At 42.5% G+C, this 22,272-nt stretch overlaps 2 protein-coding genes across 3 annotated transcripts in view; one reads left to right on the forward strand and one right to left on the reverse strand.

Moving 5' to 3' along the window:
• plppr2b (phospholipid phosphatase related 2b) overlaps positions 1 to 2,975 on the reverse strand; it is a 36,812-nt gene extending 33,837 nt beyond the window's left edge. Inside the window, exon 1 of the mRNA XM_034539932.1 lies at positions 2,892 to 2,975. The gene's annotated coding sequence lies outside the window, so the exon portion shown is untranslated. The remainder of the gene's footprint in view (positions 1 to 2,891) is intronic.
• Positions 2,976 to 10,057: 7,082 nt separating this feature from the next.
• Positions 10,058 to 22,272, forward strand: part of palm3 (paralemmin 3) — a 32,268-nt gene continuing 20,053 nt past the window's right edge. Inside the window, exon 1 of one of the 2 annotated variants that reach the window (XM_034543691.1) lies at positions 10,058 to 10,612. The gene's annotated coding sequence lies outside the window, so the exon portion shown is untranslated. Of the gene's footprint in view, positions 10,613 to 11,741; positions 11,784 to 22,272 lie in introns of those variants that run through there. The other variant, XM_034543700.1, reaches the window with a different exon arrangement.

Here is a 22,272-nt window from a genome sequence, read left to right on the forward strand (position 1 = left end):
TTCTTCTACATTTATCCGACAGCTGTAGTTACTGGGGACCACATGCGGTGTTCATTCACAATGAGCACTCTATACGTCTGGTGCCATCCATCCATTAGTAAACCATGGACCTTCAACATGGCTGATAGTGAGCGCCATGTTGTCAATTTGACAGATAATCATGTCTAAGAGCACAAAGAAAATCCCTTTATCGTGTGTCATCGGGGCAAAACCATTATTTTAATACGCGTACACGACGCACACAAACCAATGCAGAGATGCCCACAAAAGATACATTCTGCAGGATGCAGCAGAAGCGCGCACACACACACACACACACACACACACACACACACACACACACACACACACGTTGGTAGGCTATCAAAAGAGTTGGGTGGAAGAGATGAGATGGAAAGGAGGAGAAGTAGAGTGGAAACAGAGGAGCGATGATCAAAAACAAAAGCCTGACAGAAAGAGATAAGAGAGAGAGACAAAGTCATGACGCAGACTCTTCAGAAGTGAGGAGTGTGGGGGGAGAGCCAGCAGACTCAGCAACGGGGAAACAACAGCAATCGGGGGATAACAGGTAGAAGTTGAGTGGGGGGGGGGAGCCTCAGCTCTCCAAAGTGGGAAGAGAAGGAGACAGGGTGGGGGATGGTGGGGGAAGTTAGCGCAGGCCGGAAGGACAGCTCGAGAGACGCTCGCAGGCTCCTGACATGCAAATGACGGCACTCACGCTGAATAATGTCAGCTCTCGTTTTCATTTTTCGAGGGGCGCTTTATTCAATATCCTCTTTGAATCAAACAGCCTGTGCAGTTTTTCCAAGAACTTTGAATTTGTGATTTCTATCAATCACGAAACAAGTGCCCTCAGCAGTCTTCAATATAATTGTATTCATTCAGAGACCAATTGGTTCTCCTCTCAGATATCGGGCCTATTCCCTCATCTCCTTGACAACAATGATCTGGCTGACTTTATGGCTGAGGGCAGATCTTGGTGGCTGCTGGTGAGAGCGTTAGGAAGCAGCTTCACAAGTTCGGAATGCGTCCAGGTCTCATCCGCGATCCAGTGAAATACATTTGGGACGTGAAACAATGACAGGAACTGACATTTCAAACAGGAAATTAAAGTCTTCAAGAGCACATTTTAAAAGTGAAACAGGGTTTTACAAAAATCCTCACGATCGTTCGCAAAGAAGACACACATTGTATATTTGCAGGAAAAGATTACTATAAAACACTGATGCAACATATTTAAGGAGCATCACAGTATATGCATTAATAACTCAAGCATTAAAGATGTAATAATCCCAGTAACCCACATTCACTTGGATCTTCTCCAATGCGGAAGAGTTTAATCTAACAGAAACATTTAACTACCAGAACCAGCGGCAAGCTGAGATTCAAGGAATTATTAAAATGTGGATATTCTTTAAAAGAAAGTGTATCCAAAATGCTACAGAGTACGGCCCCCTTCTAATTTAAACATGCAGGTTTAAGGGGGATTTGATCATCATCATTTCCAATGCTGTCACAGTGCTCACTATCTCGAAGTCCCTTTTTGGCAGTTACTGTGCCACGTCATAGATTTATCATCATGGCCCTATATTTATAGCGCCAGGTGAGGCTTGACAGAGTCGTTCAGATATCGATACCAGTATCGTAAATTCCTATGATACAGCCGATAATGCTGTAACGTTAGCGGTTAGCAGCACCGTCCCGCTCGGCTGGACAACGGAGCCGGCAGCTAACGTTCGGAGGTTGCATTGATAATGTAAATGATGAGGTGTTTAAGATCTGTTGTGGGCGAAGGTAAATTCTCCCGTTACCACGATGCGTTTAATTAAATCTTGTTAATATTTAGGTTTTGACAAGAAACTTGAATAATGCAGTCGTTTCAAGGAGATGTATTCACAGCAATATGAAACAGATATTATGATGGAATCATTTATTTATTTTTACCCACTGGTATCAGATCGGCATTCGGTATTGTCCGATGAGGCAAGTTATCGGAACGGTATCTGGGAGAAAAAAAAAAAAAATGGTTTCCATACATCTCTTCCTGTTTATGTCATCAAATAAAATGTCTGAAAATGTCCCTTAAAGAATCAGCACGAGCCACAAATACAGTATTTCTGTCTGTGCATCGTTTAGCTGAGTGACGTGCACACGCAGTGTTTTAAGTGTTAATTATTCATGCTGCGGTTCTTATACTTGTTCTCTCCACTTTCGCCTGTCTGCCTCACGGGAAACACTAACCCACTATTATCACTCTATTCCAATATGAGTACAAGCTTCTGCTATCGACGATCCTCGGCTACAGCACAAAGTGCTTTGATTAGTGAAACGGCATTCATTGGTAAAGCGGGTTGTACAAGTTGTGGCAGAAGATAAAGGAGATTGCAAATAGACACACACACAAGGTTGTCTCCCTTGAAGCACCCGTCTCCCAAAGCAGTGAGAAGCAATCAGGCGTATGGTTGGCATGACTGATTGTCTCTTGTGTTGCTGTCCATGTTGTTCACTATGATGTGCATCCTTAAGCTCCGCACCGGCACCACAAGACCCACTCACCATCTCGCTGGCGCGTACACACCAACACACACACACACACACACACTGATATTCACACACCTGTGTGCATAGGCTCATTCACACGCACAAGTGACTGTCATCGCATTAGATGTCAACTGGGATGTCGGTCCAACAAGTGGTGCTGCCCAGCTGATGCCCGTGAGTGTGTGTCGGGAGAACATTTAGCAGAGAATTCCTCTGGTGCTGCACCTCAGAGTTCAACTGTTTGGGTTGCAGTGATGCACAATCTCTCGCTCGCGTGCACACACACACACGCGCGCACACACACAGTCTCTCAAACAGAACAGCAGCAGCTGGTTTGTCAGAACTCTCACCTTAAATCTCTGTCTGTTGGAAACAGTGCTGCTGCACAGTGACCGCTGCCTCCTCCGGGTCTCCGTCTCTAGAAGGATTTGCTCCAGCAGCGGACTCCCATTGTCTGGTTGCACCGTGGTCTCCGTTTATTTTTATTTTCCCCTTTTTGTCTCTTTCAAAGCAAGACCACCCCTCACTTCCGCCGCTCCGCCACTGAGAAGCCCATCGGCGCTGAGTGAGAATAGAGAGAGAGAGAGAGAGAGACAGAGAGAGAGAGAGGGAGAGAGAGAGAGAGAGAGAGAGAGAGAGATAGTCCACTGCCAGGCACCCAGCCTCCAGCCAGCCTATATCTGTCTGCACTCTGCTGCTAAGCTAAATATGATGATCTTCAACAGCACTTCAAGGCTAATTAGTCAAGTGGAGGGATCCACAGGCTCGGTGAGGGAGGCTTCTCGGCGCGGTTGCCGGTGGATACGAGGAGAGAGCCTGTGCGTGTGCATCTGTACGCTTGTGTGTGAGAGAAAAGAGAAGGAGAGGCAAATAAGAGGAGGAGGAGAACATTGAGAGTGGGAAGAGGGAATAAGAGAATACGACAGCTGGAGAGGAGACTGAAAGCAGAAATGAGCCAGAATGTGTATGAGAGACAGAGAGGGGGAGAGAGAGGGGGAGAGAGAGAGAGACTGTATGTGTGTCAGAGCCTGAGGCAACACAGTGGCTAAAATGGGAGTCTGTGCACCGCTTTGATACTGGCAGACACCATGTGAGTGCACAGGTGTGTGTTTCTGTGTGCATTTATTTGGACATGGAAAGACAAAGCAGGGAGGAGAAAGAAAAGCCATGCGTGATCTGAAGGTATAGTGTCAGTGTTTTGTGTTCGTGTGTCTGTGAATGACTGACAACGTGAGCTCAGCTGAGCCGGTACCACGATCCAGCTCAGCCCTTTGGACAGCAGACAGCAGGTTAATGACGCATCGTCAGGTGTGAAAGTGGGACGCATCCTGCGCATGGCCCGATGTGGGTCAGAGGCCCCCAGGTGCTACCTCACCAGCAGCTTTAGGCTATTTGTGTGTGTGTGTGTGTGTGTGTGTGTGTGTACGCATTTGTTTAGAAATCAAAAGGTGCTAGCAACAACCATATAGGTTCTAGTTAGTCTAGTCTAGTAGTCTTAACATTATGGGTTTTAGTTAGAACCATATGGTTCTTTTGTTCCACCTGGAACACTGTAAGAGGGGTCTACAAACAAACCAACATATAGGGTTATACCTAGAACCATCTGTGAAAGTATCCACCCAGACTCCCCTTTGAGAAGTTCTACAAAGAAGCCTTCGATGGTGTGATCTTTCCACCCAGAACCCTCTCTGAGGGTTCTATATAGAGCCTCTCAACCTTATGGAGGTGAAAACAATAACCCACTTCAAGGGTTCTATACTAAGAACCCTTACATATTCCATGGGTGTCATCTATAACCCTTAAGTGGCTGATGTGGTGCAGAACAACCCACAACTCAGTGTTGTGTGTGTGTGTGTGTGTGTGTGTGTGTGTGTGCTGGATTTGGTGTTCCCTTTTGACACCCCTGCTTTCAACAATTCTTGAAGAACCCTTTCCTCCAAAAGCGGTTCTTTATTGAAAAGAGTTTGTAATGGAACCTTAGTTCCACAAAGAACCCTTACAAAACCTTTCTTCATAAATGGTTCTGGGGAGAACCTCAGCCCTCTAGGAAGAATCCGTTTGGAACCCTAGACTTGCTGTAGATGTAACCTGTTTTTATGTGCATTACATCATGTTCTTTCATTTTTTCCCCACCATTTTGGGTTTGATTGCTGCTCTTTTAATCAAGCCACCCGGTTGCGCCCTCTTCTTCTGCGGTAGTGATCTTGATGAACCAACTCCCAATATTTGCTTAACCGAATTTTTGCTAAACTAGGCAAATCAGCTATATTTACCATGCCGAGTGGTGTCAATCTTCTTATCTGACTTAAGACAACAAAGCAAATAAGCACATTTTCCAAATTGGAAAAATATTTCTTTAACATTTTAGGAAAGTAAATATGATATCTTGTTGTCCCTAACCCAAACATGTATGACAAATCAACCAGGGCGATGACACCCCCGTCCATTGACGTTGAGTTTGAGCAACACAATTACGGTGAAGTGCACAGTCAGGGTATACCAAAATAAGTGGTGTGTAAATTAAAATCTGAGATTTGTTTCTCAACACATTGCACATGTTAGAAAATAATGACTGAAAATGTTGACCCAACTTTTTTGGACTTGATTGTGGAGTTGGACCGTTTTTCACAATTTTTGTGTTTAGGATTTTGGGGGCGGGCCTGAACTCATGGTTTGATGACCACAGCAAACCGTTTGCTAGCTAGCAGTGGTGTACCGGCCGTTCTGGCATACCGGGACAGATCCTGGTAGGCCACCGCATTGGTATTTGTGCTTGAACCGGAATTTAAGAGAACTATCAGCAGAATAGGTGGCCAGACAAGAAGGTACGGCTTCCCTCTTGCCCATACACATTTCCAAACACATCTACATTTGTTACAAAAGACTAATGTGTAAGGAAACAACCTTCTAAAAGCTGCCCACCCTCTCGTTACACTCAAACCAATCATTCACAGCTAGAAAGAGGGCACGGACCACTCACTGTAAAGTGTCTTTTTTTCTCTGATTGAATCGTGGATAGAATTCCATGGGCTGACGGATGTCATAGTTTCCATGGCAACGCGCTGCATACATAGAGTGAAAGGACAAGCAAGGAAATGTGCATAAAGGTGACCATGTTGATGAAACAAGTGGCACTTAAAAATGGCCTTGCTCACAAACCACTGGATTCCCAGAGCCAAATGACACCCGTCTCTCGCGGACTGGCACAAAAACACACCTGATGAAACTGGCCTCGCTCGGGGACCAAAAATTCACCGTCTCCACATTTAGAAATTGATGACAAAGAGGACTTCAGTGAGGAAATTAGCTTCAACATCAAACATTACACCATTAATATTTTGTAATCACTGACAAAACGTAACTTGCTTTCATATGAAGCAAGTTAAGGTGCTGTAGGTTTCTTCCTCTTCGTCTTCTCATTATCATCATCAGTTGAATAAAAGTGAAAAGGCCAAGCCGCTTTATTTATAGAGCACATTTCCTTACAGGGAAACTCAATGTGCTTTACGGTGAAATAAAAATAAAAGAAGAAAGAAAGATAAAAGGAGGTCCACAGTGACTAAAAGCACCATTACCAGCTCCTTCTTAAAAGTCCACGAAAGACATACTCCATTGAACAGCTTCAATAATGTGAAGCCATAAGTGGCATTGCCTTTAAAAGCTCATAAAAATGGTGAACATTTTCCCCAGATACAAGTTATTTTTTTAACAACAGCACCTGGTTGCTGCAAGGATAAAGAAACCACTGCAGTTTATATCACTGACTATATTAATATCTGTCTTTTACAGCCTCCAAGAGGGCATCTGTATTATCCGCCCCATCACTTTTACCCTGCAGGTGTGTGGCTTCCAATTAGCAGCTTTTCCATGACGGTTGACGGAAATGTCCTGTCTGGTCTTATAGAGTGATGTATAGAGTAAAATCATTCTGGTAACGTAAAGAGTGAGAGGACTTGTCAAAGTCAAGGAGGAAAGGGGAAAAGGTCAGACACTGTGAATACAGCAAATATCCAGAGGTACGCATGTGTAGCCTGCACGTAGTTGAGACACACACTAGCACAACCATGCATGTGCAAACACATACACACAAACACATACACACAAACTTTAATTATTTTGGCAAAGTCCTTTCAACCAGTCTCCGTATATCCAATGCAGTAATTATTGTGCCGTATACGGTGTGTAGTGAGGTGTCACGTAAAGGTGTGGCGGTTGGGCTTGTGGAGTGGCAGACGGCGTAGACGACTTTCATGCAGGAGATCAGGAGTTCGTCTCCTGTCACACATCAGCAATTAACAACTCAATCTTTCCCGAACGGTAACGACGTGTTTTACTTGCTAAACCCTAACCGTAAAGTTTCTATCATTATTCCCATATTAAAATTGGATCACAAAAAAGGGTCAAATGCCACTGACACGTCATCCGAACAACAAACAGTCAAACGAGCTGGTGAACAGCAGCTTGGTGTTGGCAAATGTGAACAGGTTCACCATAGCAACTAAAAATGTGATATATGTCAGTAATGTGTCTTTAGTGGCCATCGCCACAATCTTTACTCTAATCTTAACCATATGGCTAGCTGGTATCAATCAGGTGAGATTTAAAAAACATTGTGATTGGACGCAACAAAACAAAAAAAGCATTCTGGACAAACATACATGCTAAATGGGTTTTTAATGAAAGGCTGAGGTGGTTTTTAAAGGGTTCTATGAAGTACGAATAGTTCCATTAAGAACCGTATTCACCCAAAGAACCCTTTGTGGAAGAACGTCTTCTACGAGGGTTGTTTTGGGAGACGTTGCTTTGTTTTGTTAATCCTCAAGGCCACCGTAGTTAATGGTTCCCATGACATCTTTGTTTTAAAATGTCGGCAACTCGCATGAAGAACCACTGATGTATGTATGCACAGAAACACAAATGGTGCTCTTTTCTACAGTATGCTACAAAAGCACACACAAGCCAACAAAGGGCAGTGTTTAGAAGGTGCTGGTACTGTCATGCATGAACACACAGGCACAACAGCACATGCATGCAGGGCATTGTTACCCAAACACACACACAAACACACACACTCCTACACACACACACAAAAGAGAGGGAGAGACTGTTTTTTTTGCCATTTAGTAAAGGGAAAGCTGTGTGATACGAGCCTGTGCACTCCCACTATCTGGCTGCTCATATGAAGATTCTCTCTTGTCTTGGGGAATCAGAAGTAGGCCGAGTCAGTGGATGTGCTCATTTATTTCATACACTATCACTGTGGATCTCAGCCAAGGACATTCTCGCTTCAAATCGCCATGCTGGGGATTTTCAGCCGTAAATATGGGATTATAGAAACAATACGGCAGAGTTCAGCTACAAGACGCAATTCATGCGACTAAAACACTGACCATCTCTAAAGGGCAATGGTTCATACCCTAGATTGGGAATTGAGAAAGCAATTAGTCGTGAGAAAATGTGCCTGAATTATATTGCGGTATATATTAAACAAGAGTAGGTTCTAATGAAGTATACATAAAAATAGGTTGGCCTAGATGTACTTGGAGCTGTAGTAGATACTAGAGTAGCTGGATTGTGCCCTTGGTGTGTCCTCGGCTTCGCTCACAAACTGTTTTATCTTTCCCACACCGGGGTCAACGTCGGTATTATTTTGTCACATGACGGAAAACAGGACACTTCATGGTAATCTTTTTTGTTTTCTTCTTTTGGTGTGAACAGTATAAATGGAAAAAAACACTCCCAACATATTCCTTCCCAATCAAACATTGCAAAGAATGGACACTCACATGGTGTAAGACACTGTGGAGAGGGTGGAAAGAAAACACAAAAAAGGAACACAATATAGTCTACTGAAAAATGTACAAAACACAGTTGGAACCGATATCCCGAACCCCAGCACACCCGGACAGATGTGTTGTGTGTAGTGTTCGACTGATCTCTTCAGATTAGAAGAACACTCTAGAGAAACCTACCTCAAGGATACAACACACGCCGGCGGCTTGAAAGGTTTAGAGCGCCAGAGAGGACGAGCACAGCAGCCAACTTGGATTTACAATGGATTCCTGCAGTGACTCTGTATCACAAAAGGAGAAAGAAGACTTCAAAATGAGTCGCTTTTCAAAACACACCTGCATCTTAATCCAAGACCTACTTCCCACCTGTCAGTTCATAATCTCTGTATCGTTTTCCAGTCATTCATTTTTATAAAAATATACACAAAAAACTGTTAAATATACTCATATTATTTTCAGTTGAAACATTCACCCAGGGGTCAAAACCAGTTTACTCCAGCTATAAACAGATACCATCAACAACTCTATTCTCTATAGTAACTAATGGTGCAAGTATCAATGTTAAGTGCGAAGTGCTTTTCTTATTTTTTTAATATTCAGACTGCTGAAATTCCTTATTTTCAAAGAAAATAAACGGATGGTGAACTAACTGTGCTCGTTATTGCAGTTCTGTTTTTACAATGTGATAAAATTGTTAGAATTGTATCCAGAGTACACGTGAAAAGGCTCTGTATGATTTGAAAAGTAAGGCAAACGTAAATTCGGCCTCTTATTTCACGTGAAACAGCAGGATGTGGAATGAAAGGGTTTTTCCACTAGTGACCGCACAGCTTTGATCAAGATATGCATCTTTCATTAATAGTTTTGCCCACATTCTGGTTAAATGTTTATTCAAGCAAATATTACCTCATATATTACAATAATCAAAATCACCTCTGATAACAGGAAATGACATTGAGCTCCTGAAAGAAACACACCACATGGGGATTTTTGGGTTGAATGTGATTTGTTAAATTGCTGAAAACAGGACAATCAGGAACAGGTGGTGGAGAGGAGGACACTGAAGAAATGATTGTCCATATTGGAGAACCCGGACCACCCTCTCCATCACCTAGTGCAGGGACAGCGGAGCACGTTCTCCAACAGACCCCTTCAGCTCCACTTCACAAGGACAGATACAGGAGAACATTCCTGATACAGGAGAACATTACTGACCACTGCTATTAGCCTTTATAATAAATCACCTCTGGCCAAATACTTCTCAAATTTAAATTGAACAACATCAAAAAACCTTTCACTGCTTTCACTGTACATACCTTATATACACACCTTGTATTTTTTCATTTTCTTTATTTAATTTTCTTACATTTATTTTATTGTATATATTGTGCATTTTTTCACAATTAATATGAATATGTTATGTTTATGTGCTGCTACAACCAAATGTCCCCCTGTGGATGAATAAAGTATCTATCTGTCAATATAAAGTAATGGTATAACACATTAATAAATGTAGCCTACACATCACAGACTGTGATAATGACCTGACACTCAAATGAACTGCTCAAATACAACAACAAAAAGTGCAAATATAACGCGTTTGATCTTTGAAGGAACTATATGGAAAAGTCCATATCAGTGACTTGTACGTGCCTCTTTAAAACATGTCGTATCGTTAGAGAAGAGCATCCCAACCTGTGGCTTTCGAGTCAACGCTGTTTATCTGCTCTGCAGTCATTCCGAGCGACAACAACAGGAAACACGAGGCTGCTGTCTGGAGGGCTGGCCTCACGGTAATAACCGGAGTCAGGTAACCACCGGACAGAGCGGCTCTATTCCTCCTCACAGGCACGGAGGGAGGCGGTGTGAGTGAGAGCGGCTTGTCGGGACGGTTTCACCTCGTGGTTCATTTATTTTACATTTAATTTTTTTTTAAACAACGTCACCACTTTCTCTACCCGAACAAACTTTACGGACCTGTAAAAAAAAAAAAGAAGAAAAAAAGAAAGAAAGAAAAAAAAAGTTCGACAAACGTCACACTACCCCGTCGTCCGGTGTCGCTCGTGCAGCTCAGCGCGGAGTCGAACTCAGGTGTTCAGCTACACGGGGAACTTTGAGCTACTTTAGCTTTGCTGCTAACGAACTACGCTGGAAGGACGATTTCTCTCTCTCGTTTCTTCTTCTTTGCGTGTCCGACACCTCGACTCCTCGACTTCGTGTCCCTCCCTCAGGTCATTGGACTTGACACGTATCAAACCAAGTGGACACGTTTTGAACAGGTAAGCGTTTCTCCGGCCACCGTTTCCCTGCACGGGCCCCATTCGGTGTCCGTGGTGGTCGGTGGACACCTATTGGAAACCGGGCCAAGAGGTGGAAGTGAGCCCAGCCAGAGCTGCACAGCCACAGCAGCTGTTGACTCGTCTGACCTCTGTTCAGCATCGCGAACCAAAGAGTCAAATATTATCATATTGATTACAAAAAAATAAAATGACGTGGCTGTCACAAGTGATGTTTTATGGCACTCTTTTGGTTTCTTGGACCAAGCTTTAAAAAAGCAAATTTTGCACATTAATACGTTCACTATGCACAGTCGTCAATTTACATTGGCCACCTTATCATAGTTATTGTAGTTTTTTTTTTTTTTTTTATCTTCAAAGATATGCCATGACGTGCGTACAGTGGCAACTTTGTTTCACATTTCTTTTGGCACAAAGTGCAAGACTAGTTGTAGCTCTTGTCTGTAAGATTTGTCTCTGTCAGTTTCCTGAGTAATTAAGCCTCAAGTCTGCAGGGCTTTTACAACAGTTTTATGACGCACTGGTTAAGATAGTGGGGCCATCTTTTCACACTTAGCTGCTGCAGCATCAGCAACCAAGATCTCGAGTCCTGTGTGTCACATTAACCCCACGTTTGTTGTCTGACTTTTAAATGTGTGACTCACCTATTTTAACACAATGCTGTGACTCACCTATTTTAACACAATGCTGTGACTCACCTATATTAACACAATGCTGTGACTCACCTATATTAACACAATGCTGTGACTCACCTATATTAACACAATGCTGTGACTCACCTATATTAACACAATGCTGTGACTCACCTATATTAACACAATGCCGTTTCATCACTTTTAAACCACGACTGTGCTTCGGTCTGAGCTCAGCTGGTTTCTGCCTCGCAAGCCAACAAACAAACGCCTCTCGGTGCATACTGATTCACAGGCAGAGGGTCCCAGCAGGAGCTCCTGACACGGCTCTTCTTCTGTCAGGCTGGAGAACGGAGGGGCCTTGGGGGTCATGTCCAGGGGGTGTTGTCCACCTCTGGCTTAATTTGACTCTGCGGGAAACAGTTACTTTCTTGAGGTTTTTTTTCTTTTTTTTTTGGTTAACCAGCATATTTATGTATGAGGTTTCAAAGGGAAGTGGCACATAAAGGATCACTGTACATGTAAGTGTAACTTTTTATGACACACTAAATGTGATGTTCACTGCCCTGGGGTAATTATTAAATCAACTTCAGCTGGTGTCAACCGGCGTTGAACCCAGTAGTTCCGTTAGCGGTGAGCCAAACACACTGCCCGAAACACGAGGAGGGAGCCAACTGTTTCCCCCCATTGCGGCCCCAGTGAGGAGGGATTGGGGAGTCAGCAGGCAGTCATTTTCAGTATTAAGCAGGAAATAAAAGGTGTTTTCAGAAAGTGTGAGTCACCTCAACCTCGAGAGGTACTTGAGCATAACTGGCCCCCCAAAATATAATGCAGCATGCCATGGACATACAGGGAGGTGCACACTCACTAGGCTCGCTAACTTTTTAACCTATAACCGACGAGATCTGGGCCTTACATGCAAAAGTGTTGTGGTTGAAGAGCCTAAGGAGCTTCCCCACCTGCAATTATGGTTCAACCAATCAATTACTCTTAATCTTTTGGTTACGATTGTATAAAAAGATTGCCATTTTATCACAAGTGTTCATTCATGTCATTGGTCGTGTGAAAGAAGGTAATATCGGCCAATATGAAATCAGATTATTTTTTTATATTGTTGTTTGCCTCAAAAGATGAGTGCAGTGGCACCCACAGCTTGTTGAGGTCATCTCTCTTGTGCAACCATCACACACAATATCCATATGTAGCTAAAACATGTAGCTTTGTGCATGGAAGGGATTTAACCGTCTGGCCTGCTGGCCTGTTTGTTCAGCTGAAATGTTTTCTTCTTTGATGAATGCAAAATATAGCATGGAGCCCAAGTCGATGTGCCAGTCATCTTGCAAGGCGGTCTGGTTTTGTGTGGCAGAAATCTCCTCAAATGTAAAAGGAGTCAGTGAGATGGGTAGAGTGGGAGGGATTGTTGTTAAAAGGCAGATAAAAGGGCAGCGGAAACTGTGGTCGACAACTCCAGAACCAAAGTTTTATCTTTTCCAACCGTGTTGGAAAGAGTAGGAGAACGTTAGCCTTTTAACAAGGTGGAGGGAGGTTAAAAAGATGGAGGGGAGGAGACAAAAGCGTAGCTGGGAGAGATGAAATTCACCACGTCTTTGCTTGGCAACCTGGGTAATGGATGGATTTTCACCAGGAGGGAAATTCCTTGCTGCCACATTGCCCCCAGTATATCTCCTGTCTGTCTGTCTGTCTGTCCACCCACAGATTAATGTTCCCCTTAGTGTAGCATTGTCACCAGAAACAAACTGCCTGCTGGTGCATTTCCATGTTTCAGCTAAGCTGCTAACGCGGGCCAGGAAGCATAGCCTGATGATTAATGATACACCGTGAACATTAAACTAAATAACAATATTCACACCTCTACCTCTCCCTCTCTTTAAGTCATGTTTCCATGGCTCATACTGCCTCAGGCTGTTGTTTTTATTATGGCTGAACAGAAGATTAGACTGAACAAAGATGGTTCACCTGGAAACATGAGATCAGGAAGACACTGGCCACACAGAAAGTCTTTTATTATAGTTTTTATTCTTTTGGATGGAACAATGGAAGTGATGAATAGTTTGTTCTCATGGAAACGACTTTGGTACAAAATGCAGAGGAAAAAATAGACATAGTTTGATGTGTACTCATATATTACTGTATGTAGCTTGCCCTTTGTTAATACAGCTAAAAGTAGAATAATCTGCAATACTGTTATAGTTAATACTTATTCCAGCTACGTAGGCTTTTAAATCAGGGACCCAGGCTCGCATGCAGATACCGTTCGCATACTCTGGTACGGTTTTCATACTTTGGTACGGTTCACATTAGGTGTGAGTACCAACTGTTCCAAAACACAGAAGTGGACTTCCATTAAATTTGAGTATCAGTCGGTGAGTTTTGGAAGGGCCAGGGTGGGTCCATAGTACACAGTAAGAATCATTAGCTCCTAATATGAAAATGCCCTGTGACTTTGCTCTGGTTAATGTTACTAGGAGACCCGAGTTATAGTGATGTTTCTATCTTAAAGAGCTTCTCCATCATTTCAGTGTTTCACTTCTATGAAATGGGAAGAGAGGGATTCAAAACTATCGGTCAGTTTGCATTAGAGGAAGAGATATCCTGGCAGGTATATTCATGACACCACTATGACGTCACCGGGGTTATTAGTTACACAGACTTTGCAAAGCTTCTGCATTTGACTGCGTAGCACTCACAGGGATGAGTGAACTCGTCTGTATGATGGGTGAAGATTATTGCAGTCCGAGTTGGCAAAATGTGTGCCGGGTCAACGACTAGTACTGAAATTAAGACATATGCTGAATTACTCTCCAGTGAGCTCAGCTGACCTACAGCATGTTGCTGCATAATGTCACCATCCACTTCAGTCCAAACATACCTGAGATACCAGCCACGCCCCCGCATTCAAGTTTAAACTATAGCCACCAACTCTTCCCTTTGTGCGTCCCCTTTTCCTTTGTGTGTTGTTTAGGCAACAGGAGGCGCTTTAAATCATTCTGCTTGTGTGTGTCTGTGTGTGGTATTCCTTTCATTCGCGATAGTCGGTTGACTTGAAGCCTCAGAAATCCTGACTGACAGTTGGTGAGAGAAATGGGAGGATAGAAAACACATTTACCTTCATGCCTGTTGCACACAGTACACTTGCCCTTCTTTTGACACCGGCAGCAATGTATTAATCAAGCACACAAGGATTAGGCACTTAGGTGGTTGTAGAGGTAATGGTTTTGAGGAGATAACTTCTTGAAAAACCAGAGCTTTTTCATGGCATATTTGAGCTTCTTCGCTTGCCAGCAATTTACCTCTCTAGTCTAGTCTCTCCATTAAGGAAGCTTTCTCTCGGCACTTCAGTGTCTTGTGAATATGAATTAAAGTATGAAAACATTTCAAAACAGTCAGAAACATGACAAAAAGCCACGATATTATAGATACTGTGAATATTTACAGTTGGCAGTCTAATACAAAGAGCCCTGCAATAAGTCCTTCCTCCATGAGGGTTATAATCAGTTTTTCTTGAAACTGTAGATGGTTAAAACATTGCATCACATGGAGAGGCGTTGCCTAAAAGTGTTGTATTCAGGGCTCTGTTGTACGTAGCTTCCCCCTCTTGTATAACTTCTGGTTGCAAAAAGCCAAGATGGCAATGGCCAAAATGCCAAACTCGAGGCTTCAAAACGCCAGTACACAAACCAATCGGTGGTGTCACGACGACTCAACTGCTCGTTATATACAGTCTATGGTATGTCCATGCTACATCCTTCCACCAGCTTTCATGAAAGATCGGGCCAGTACTTCTTTCTGTAATCCAAACCGTAAACACAACCTCCTTGACTGAGGTAGTCGTGCAACCTCAAGACGCCACACAACGACAAAGACGCATGGCTGTGGCTCCTAGGTTACAACTACTGGTTGGCCGTGGACACGGTAGCCAACAAATACCTCAATGATGCTTGTTTACTGAACTGTGGGTATCCATTTTAAATGTTAGTTCTGGGATATGCTTTAAGTTACATGCACTGAAATGATTGAACACATTAATGGTTGGCAAAATTAGGCCCACATTTTCCACGGAGTGTGTAAATCTTTGTGGCGGGAGAGTGTTGTCACAATTTAGCGATGCCAGCGAGCTGTCTAATAATTAACATTCTTCCAAAGATGCAGCTAATGTGTGATGATGTTGTCCAGTCAGTTAACATTGCCAATTAAACTGTCACCACTGCCAATTCACACTGCTTTGGAAGAAGCTCACCTGATGCTGAATTGCTTAAAATGCCAACGGCAGATCCACAGCCCACACGGAAAAGGATTTGCCAAGCCGATTATTGTTTGTGTGGTTTCATTTTGGCAGAACTAACATCCTTTTTCATTATCGGAGGAATTTCTCAACTGTTTCGTTTCATGCTTACAAGGCGTGTTTTTTTGTGTCTGCCTTTCATTGAAACCAAAATATTCCAACTCTTGTTACGCTGCTAAACACTGCAGCTCAGCACAACTTGCTTTTCGCTCAAGAACTGATGATCCGTTGAATGAATTTGTCAATCACACATTAAAGGCAACACCCAGGGAGGAACAGCAGTCCATATTAAGATATGGCCTTTGTTAGATGGTTATGAGCCTTCTTTTGTACCATTTAAGGGACAACATATTGTTGCCATTAGCAATATGTTGAAGTTTTATACTGTCCTTTTTGAGTTTTTGAAAAACACAAAACAGTGAAATATCCACTTTTGAGATGGTTTCAGAGACTTGAGAGCCGTGCCAATTGTTGTCTGGAAGTGTGCTTTATTTGCAGTCACGCAGTGAGCCATCGTTCTGTATCTGTGATTAGTAGAAAGCCCTCCGTCCAGTGGTGGACAACCTCTTGTTTGCCTTCTAAGGTCAAGAGAGTGTATCTTGAGTTTCCTTGAAGTGTTTAGGTCCTTATGTTCATGAAACCTAAAGAACAAGGAGGGGGAAAAAGGACCAGCCTGTTGCTGACCCTGGTTAAACCATGGTGGTGGTGTGGAGTGCTGTTGACAGATACCCCAGTGTTGGGTCCTGGGAACCCTGCGAGCCCCTTTAACCCTGGTACAAAATGGCTTTGGAACCAGACATGGGGGACAAATTAGTTGAAGCATTTCAGTTGTCCATCTGACAAGGTTACTGGTTTATCTGAGGGTCCAAGAGGGGAACGCATCCTGAACAACTTTGGCTGTGTACTTTTGTAAATAACTTCATTAGTCAGACATTATTTGAACAAGGTTTTTGAGATCCGTTCTTGATCATGTAGCCAGTTCTGTTGGTGAGTGTCAGATTGTAGAACTTCCATTTAAGATTAAAAAAAACAATAGATAATCAGAAAGTTACATAAAGAGCTGTTAAGAAAACATAACAAAGGCTCAACCTTTTGGAAGTAACAGAAAGATTGGGAGACAGAGGTGGAGGAGGGCAAATGAGAGAACTGATGAAGACAGGCAAGAACAGAGGAAGAGAATGATTAGGTACACTGGGAACCCAATCGCATACCAAGTATCTTAATAAAAAATGTTAATATAAAGAGATCTGTTGAAATGGAATTGACAGAGATATCAGTTACCGGAGTTTCAAGTGAGATATCAAACGGGGAGGGCTAGCTCTGATTTATTTTTTTCTCTTTCTGTTTTTTTTCTTCACATCTTTGAGCTATGAATTTGATACAAAACAGTTTGGAGGTTTCAAATTCTCATCTATCTGGTAACAATAGTCGGCAGCCTAAGGAAGAGATGTCTGACATTGAGCCAATCGCAGAAGGGGAATCATTGCACAGCTGAGATTTGGTCTGATCCTGTTTAGATGAGAATGGGATTAAAAAAATGGGATTAAAAAATAAATAAATCGATACCCCTCAAAGCCATCAACGCTAACATAAAAAATGCTTCAAGATCTTTTTGACGTGAAGTCCCCCTTCACCGCCTGCACAACCATAATATCAAGACAGCCGCGGGTCGAAAGACGAATGCGTCGTCTCTATATAATTTCTTTAATGACGGGCTGGATTTCAGTTTGTTTGTCCGCAGTGACGATGAGAAAGGAGGGAAAGTTAAACATTACGTCGCTCCCGACTAAACATTTACAAGGTGACTGCTGAGACTCCCTCATCGTATTAGAGATTGGACAAAAGCTCTGTGGCTCAACATTGCAACGTTTTTATCAGCCGGTAGTGAATGACCTACAGATGGACCGTATTTGCAATGCTCTACTGTGTTGCCCTGATGAGGCTTGATTCTGATTTGGGCTGCGCTGTTTTTTGTGAGATAATGTGTGTAATGACCGAGCCCCCGAGGCCCCGAGGCACACAGGCCTTCAGGCTATTGAATCCATGACAATAGCAAAAATGAACCGAGACCAGATTACACCAGTCCTGCATTCCTCTCCAAACCTGTTTGACACACACACGCACACACTCACACACACACACACACACACACACACACACACACACACACACACACACACACACACACTAATCCTGCACACACAGACAGACAAATCAGTGAAGCAAGCCAATACATGTCTTACACACACTTTCTGAAAGAGAAGGCTCACTAACTTCATGTGTGCAAATAGTGAATCAGAAAAGTATTTAGTGGACAGTCCTAAAATAATTATATCACAATTAGTCTGTTTCCCTGTAGTGTATTGCTGCTGCACAGTTTTCGTTTTGTTTTTCTCCAATTCACAACCTTCTGTTTGTTGTAACGTATGGCGCTGTGGGGAATGCCACCTGTCGAAACCTGCTTAGCGTTGGCACAGTGGACCGTCTTTCTAGTGCACAGCGTGGGCAGTGATTAGATCACAGAGCAGCACAGAGGAACGACCTGCAAGGGGCGGCTTCAATGTCGACCCACACTGACCAAGTGCTGAGCAGAGGAGGCACAGCCGCTGGGTTTGAAGGGAAAGGTCGCTTTGCCTTGTTAGTTCTCCGGCTGGACTGTGCCTCCAAAGTGCTTCTTGGTTGGACGTCCGTCCAGATCTTGTCAAATCCCTCCGGTCATAACAGCTCAACTGTTGATTCTTTTTTTTAATGCTTGATTATGTAGCATTTAGTGTTGAAGGGTCTTGACAATGACATTTTAAATGAACAATCATCCATATATATATAATCATCCACATGTTATAATGACTAATTGGGAACAATTTAAATTAATATAACAACTAGAACAGTCTGGTTAGTTCAGAAAATGACATCACTTTGCTGTAATGCAGCCTTTAAAACCAGGAAAAGACTACACTTATGACATATTACAATATCCAAACATCTAGTCTCATAACACAACAGTTATTTATATATATATATATATATATATATATATATATATATATATATATATATGTATATATATAAACCCAGCTAATGTACAATTGATTAATTTTTGAAATTGTGACAATTTGTCTTTCTAATCTTCTGTCTTTTTGGAGAAAACGGCACAGACGAGTTTTCTCACCGTAGCGGTTAAAGCTAGCGTCACACCAGCGAGCAAATCTTGTGAAACCTGCGCGCATGTACCTGCATGTGAGATACCGACAACTTGATGAACCCGGCCCTAGTGGAGACGCAGCTGAATGTGTGTGTTGTGTCACAGCCTCCAGTGTCTCCTCAGCAATGTCAGAACAGGTGTCGCAAACTTTTGATTCGCTCTCTTCCCACTGCCTCCTCGCGTTCATGCGCTCTCATTCGTCTCTAGTTCCTTGCAGGATTTTTCCATGTATATGATGTCTCTGTCTTATCCGTCCGTCTCTTCATCTCTTCCATCCTCCCGCTTACAGTTTCTCCCTGCTCTTCATGGCTCGTCAGCCGCGAGTCATGTCATGTCATGTCATGACGGGGACTCGGTCTGTGTCAGTCTGCTTGAACAGAGCCTCAATGGGGGGGGAGGGAAAGGTGTTGACCTTTTCCTTCCTTTTCTGTCTATCTTTTTGAGGCCATCACACAGACACGTGACAGGTTACAATTACAGTTTGCTGCTTGAGGTATTCTACAGTATAGTCCGCATATGTCACACATCACCCTGGCACTGTTTATCAAACCCAAATACATTGATGAACGCTAAAATGGCTTTCGGTCAGGCAGTAGTGCCCTCAATCACTCTGTTTGTTTCCCATGAAGCCTCAGCTAGCCTGTAATCTTCTCTCCTTTTGCACAGCGTAAAACACACACACACACATTCAACCTGAGGGTTAAAAAGCTCTTATCATGAACGTTAATGGACATGTCAACCATCTGTGCACGGCGTTTGAGGAGATAAAGCTGTAGATAGAAGAATTGACAAATGCCAAAACATTGAAACCACAGCGATTCCGTCTCAGCGTAACGATGACAGTTGATAACCTATTGTCTTCTGCTTTTCCTTGACTGAATGCAGTATACGTGGCTTTAAAGCATAGGTGTTCACCTATCAGCCCTACGTCATTTTATGTGGCTCACGACAGCTTGAAATGCATATGATCGTCTTAAAATTAAAGTCTATGCTCTTTTACAGTGTACAGTGACCATAGACTACATCTTCCACAATGCATGTTGATTTTGTGACCCGCGAATGAACGGCATCGTACCACGAGAAAGCAGTGTTTCCATATCGTGATTAAGTTAAAAAAGGTCAACCAATAATCCCAAAATGAAGAGAAAGAAGAGAAAGATTGATGCAGAAAATTTAAAGAAGATGGGAAAGTGAATACATGTTTGTGCTTCAAGGAGACTAAAACTGGTAGGTCTTCTGCGTTATGAGGCTGTGTCGGTGATGAAGGAATAAAATTCACGTCAGTGTTTTGACACCAAACACGGAGTCAAGTTCACTAAATTTAGCCTCCAAAAAAAAAAAAAATTGTCCAAGAATTAACAGGCCGACTGCAATCGCAGCAGAATATATTCACAAAAGCTACAGACAAAAATGCTGCTGCTGTGAAAGCTAGTTTAATTGTGGCTAAAGAAGCTTCCTAGCACCCTAAAGGCATGTGAGCAGGTGTGCCCCAAACCACATAAAGGTATTTGAGCAGGTGTGCCCTAAACCACATAAAGGTATTTGAGCAGGTGTGCCCTAAACCACATAAAGGTATTTGAGCAGGTGTGCCCCAAACCACATAAAGGTATTTCAATCAGGAGAGACTTGTTTTTCGAGTTTAACAATAATGTATTACAATTGCATATATTTGAATAGTGCAAAGTCTTTGGCGATTGGACTCCAGCCTGAATTAGGACAAGCAAAGGGTAGTGATGCTGATATCTGCGAAGGCAGAATCCCCTCCAAAATAATTATTTCATATGGATACAATAAATTCACACCTTACCTACAGCCGCAGAGGTTTCCTAGGCACCCATAGAAACATTTCCTGATAAATTGTTACGGTTAGAATGGGTTAGGGCGAGCATGCACAAGTAAATATTAACCCAGAGTTAAGAGGGTCTAGTTAAACAAAGCAAAAGAGAGAGGAAGGTCTCGATGGACTGCAGACAAGGATATGGGGGCCTCTATCGACCCCAGAAGCTAATAGTGATCTAGATATACAGCACTAAGTATAGCAAGATAGAAGTATCCGGACGGATCCCGAAAATGATAACGGGGTCAGGATGGACCGCAGACAAGAATAGGTTGGGGTCCCGTGTAGACCGCAGAACAGTATAGTGGAGGGTCACTTTCAGACCGCAGGACAGAGTCTGGTTGCATAGTCGAGGAACACTGCATCACTCTAAACCGGGTAACGTTCTTCTGGGAAACGAGAAATTGTCATCTTTGACTGGTTGCTCTTCAGACCAAGAAAACAGAAATATCTGGGAAATAGAAATTCGATGTCCTCTTTGAAGGGTCACCTTCAGGACCAGGAAATGAGAGTGGGTTTTCCTACCATCTTTTATATTTATAGGAAACTGGAAGATTCCGTTTTGCCAGGAAACGTAAACCACAAAACTATTACGTTAAGCCAGGCAACGTCAACCAGGGAAGGAGAAACTTCCCGTTAGTTCCAGGCAACGTAAAACCAGAGAATGCTAGAAGAACACGTTTAAGCAAGGCAACATAACAGCAGATCACATTTGCACCAAAAATTGATCCGCAAGCCCGTTGAGACAGGTTTTTGCATGCGGATCAGGAACCTTAGTCGTAATGAGATACGGCTGTACATCAAATGACTATGACACGTCAATAATGCCAACCCAGACGTGAAATGGACACCACCACCACCACCATTTACATACATGACTTACCATATAGTGTAAGACTTCAAGGGTCTTTGATTTACCAGTTTGAGGTCAGGGTAGAGGTAGGAGGGAAGGTAGAGGTTGACCACTGTGGAGTAATGTGGGTTTCATAAACCTAAATTAAATGAATTTATGTTATAATAACATCAATTTGCTGACATTTTTTAATTCATATAAATGCATGTACAATATTTGTACACTTGAATAACCAATAATCAAAGTAAATAATAAAGTAATAAATGCAAAGACAGTTATTTAACAATATGTTAGGGAGTAGTTTATTATCATAATGCTGATGTGGCCCAGGGTGAAAATGAGTTTGACACCCCTGCTTTGAAGGGCTCTCCTCCAGGTGAATATGTTAAAGATACTAACATTGTCAAATATTGTAACATACATTTGAACCTCAAGCAGATCATTTTACAATATAATTTGTAAAGGTACATACGATAATCCCAGTTTTCTTTTTTTATATCACAACTTTGTCGATCAATACAGCACATGATATCCTCTCTCCTTGAACCCTTCAATTTATATATACATAATGTAAATGTAAGTGAGCACAGTCCCAAATGCAGCTAAACAAACAATAATTCTACGCTAAATTATGTGTTTGTTTTTCACTTGAGAATATTATTCTTGCTGGCATATGTTGTTTTCCAATAAGTGTGTAAAAAAATGATTGTTGCTGTGGTTACCATTTCAATATAAATTCTGATCCTGCGGCGTAAATAATGAAAATACTACATTTTAGCAGCTGTTTTAAAATTCTCTTTATTTGCATGAGGAAG

This window comes from Cyclopterus lumpus, chromosome 1 (genome assembly GCF_009769545.1).
Source record: "Cyclopterus lumpus isolate fCycLum1 chromosome 1, fCycLum1.pri, whole genome shotgun sequence".
NCBI lineage: Eukaryota > Metazoa > Chordata > Actinopteri > Perciformes > Cyclopteridae > Cyclopterus > Cyclopterus lumpus.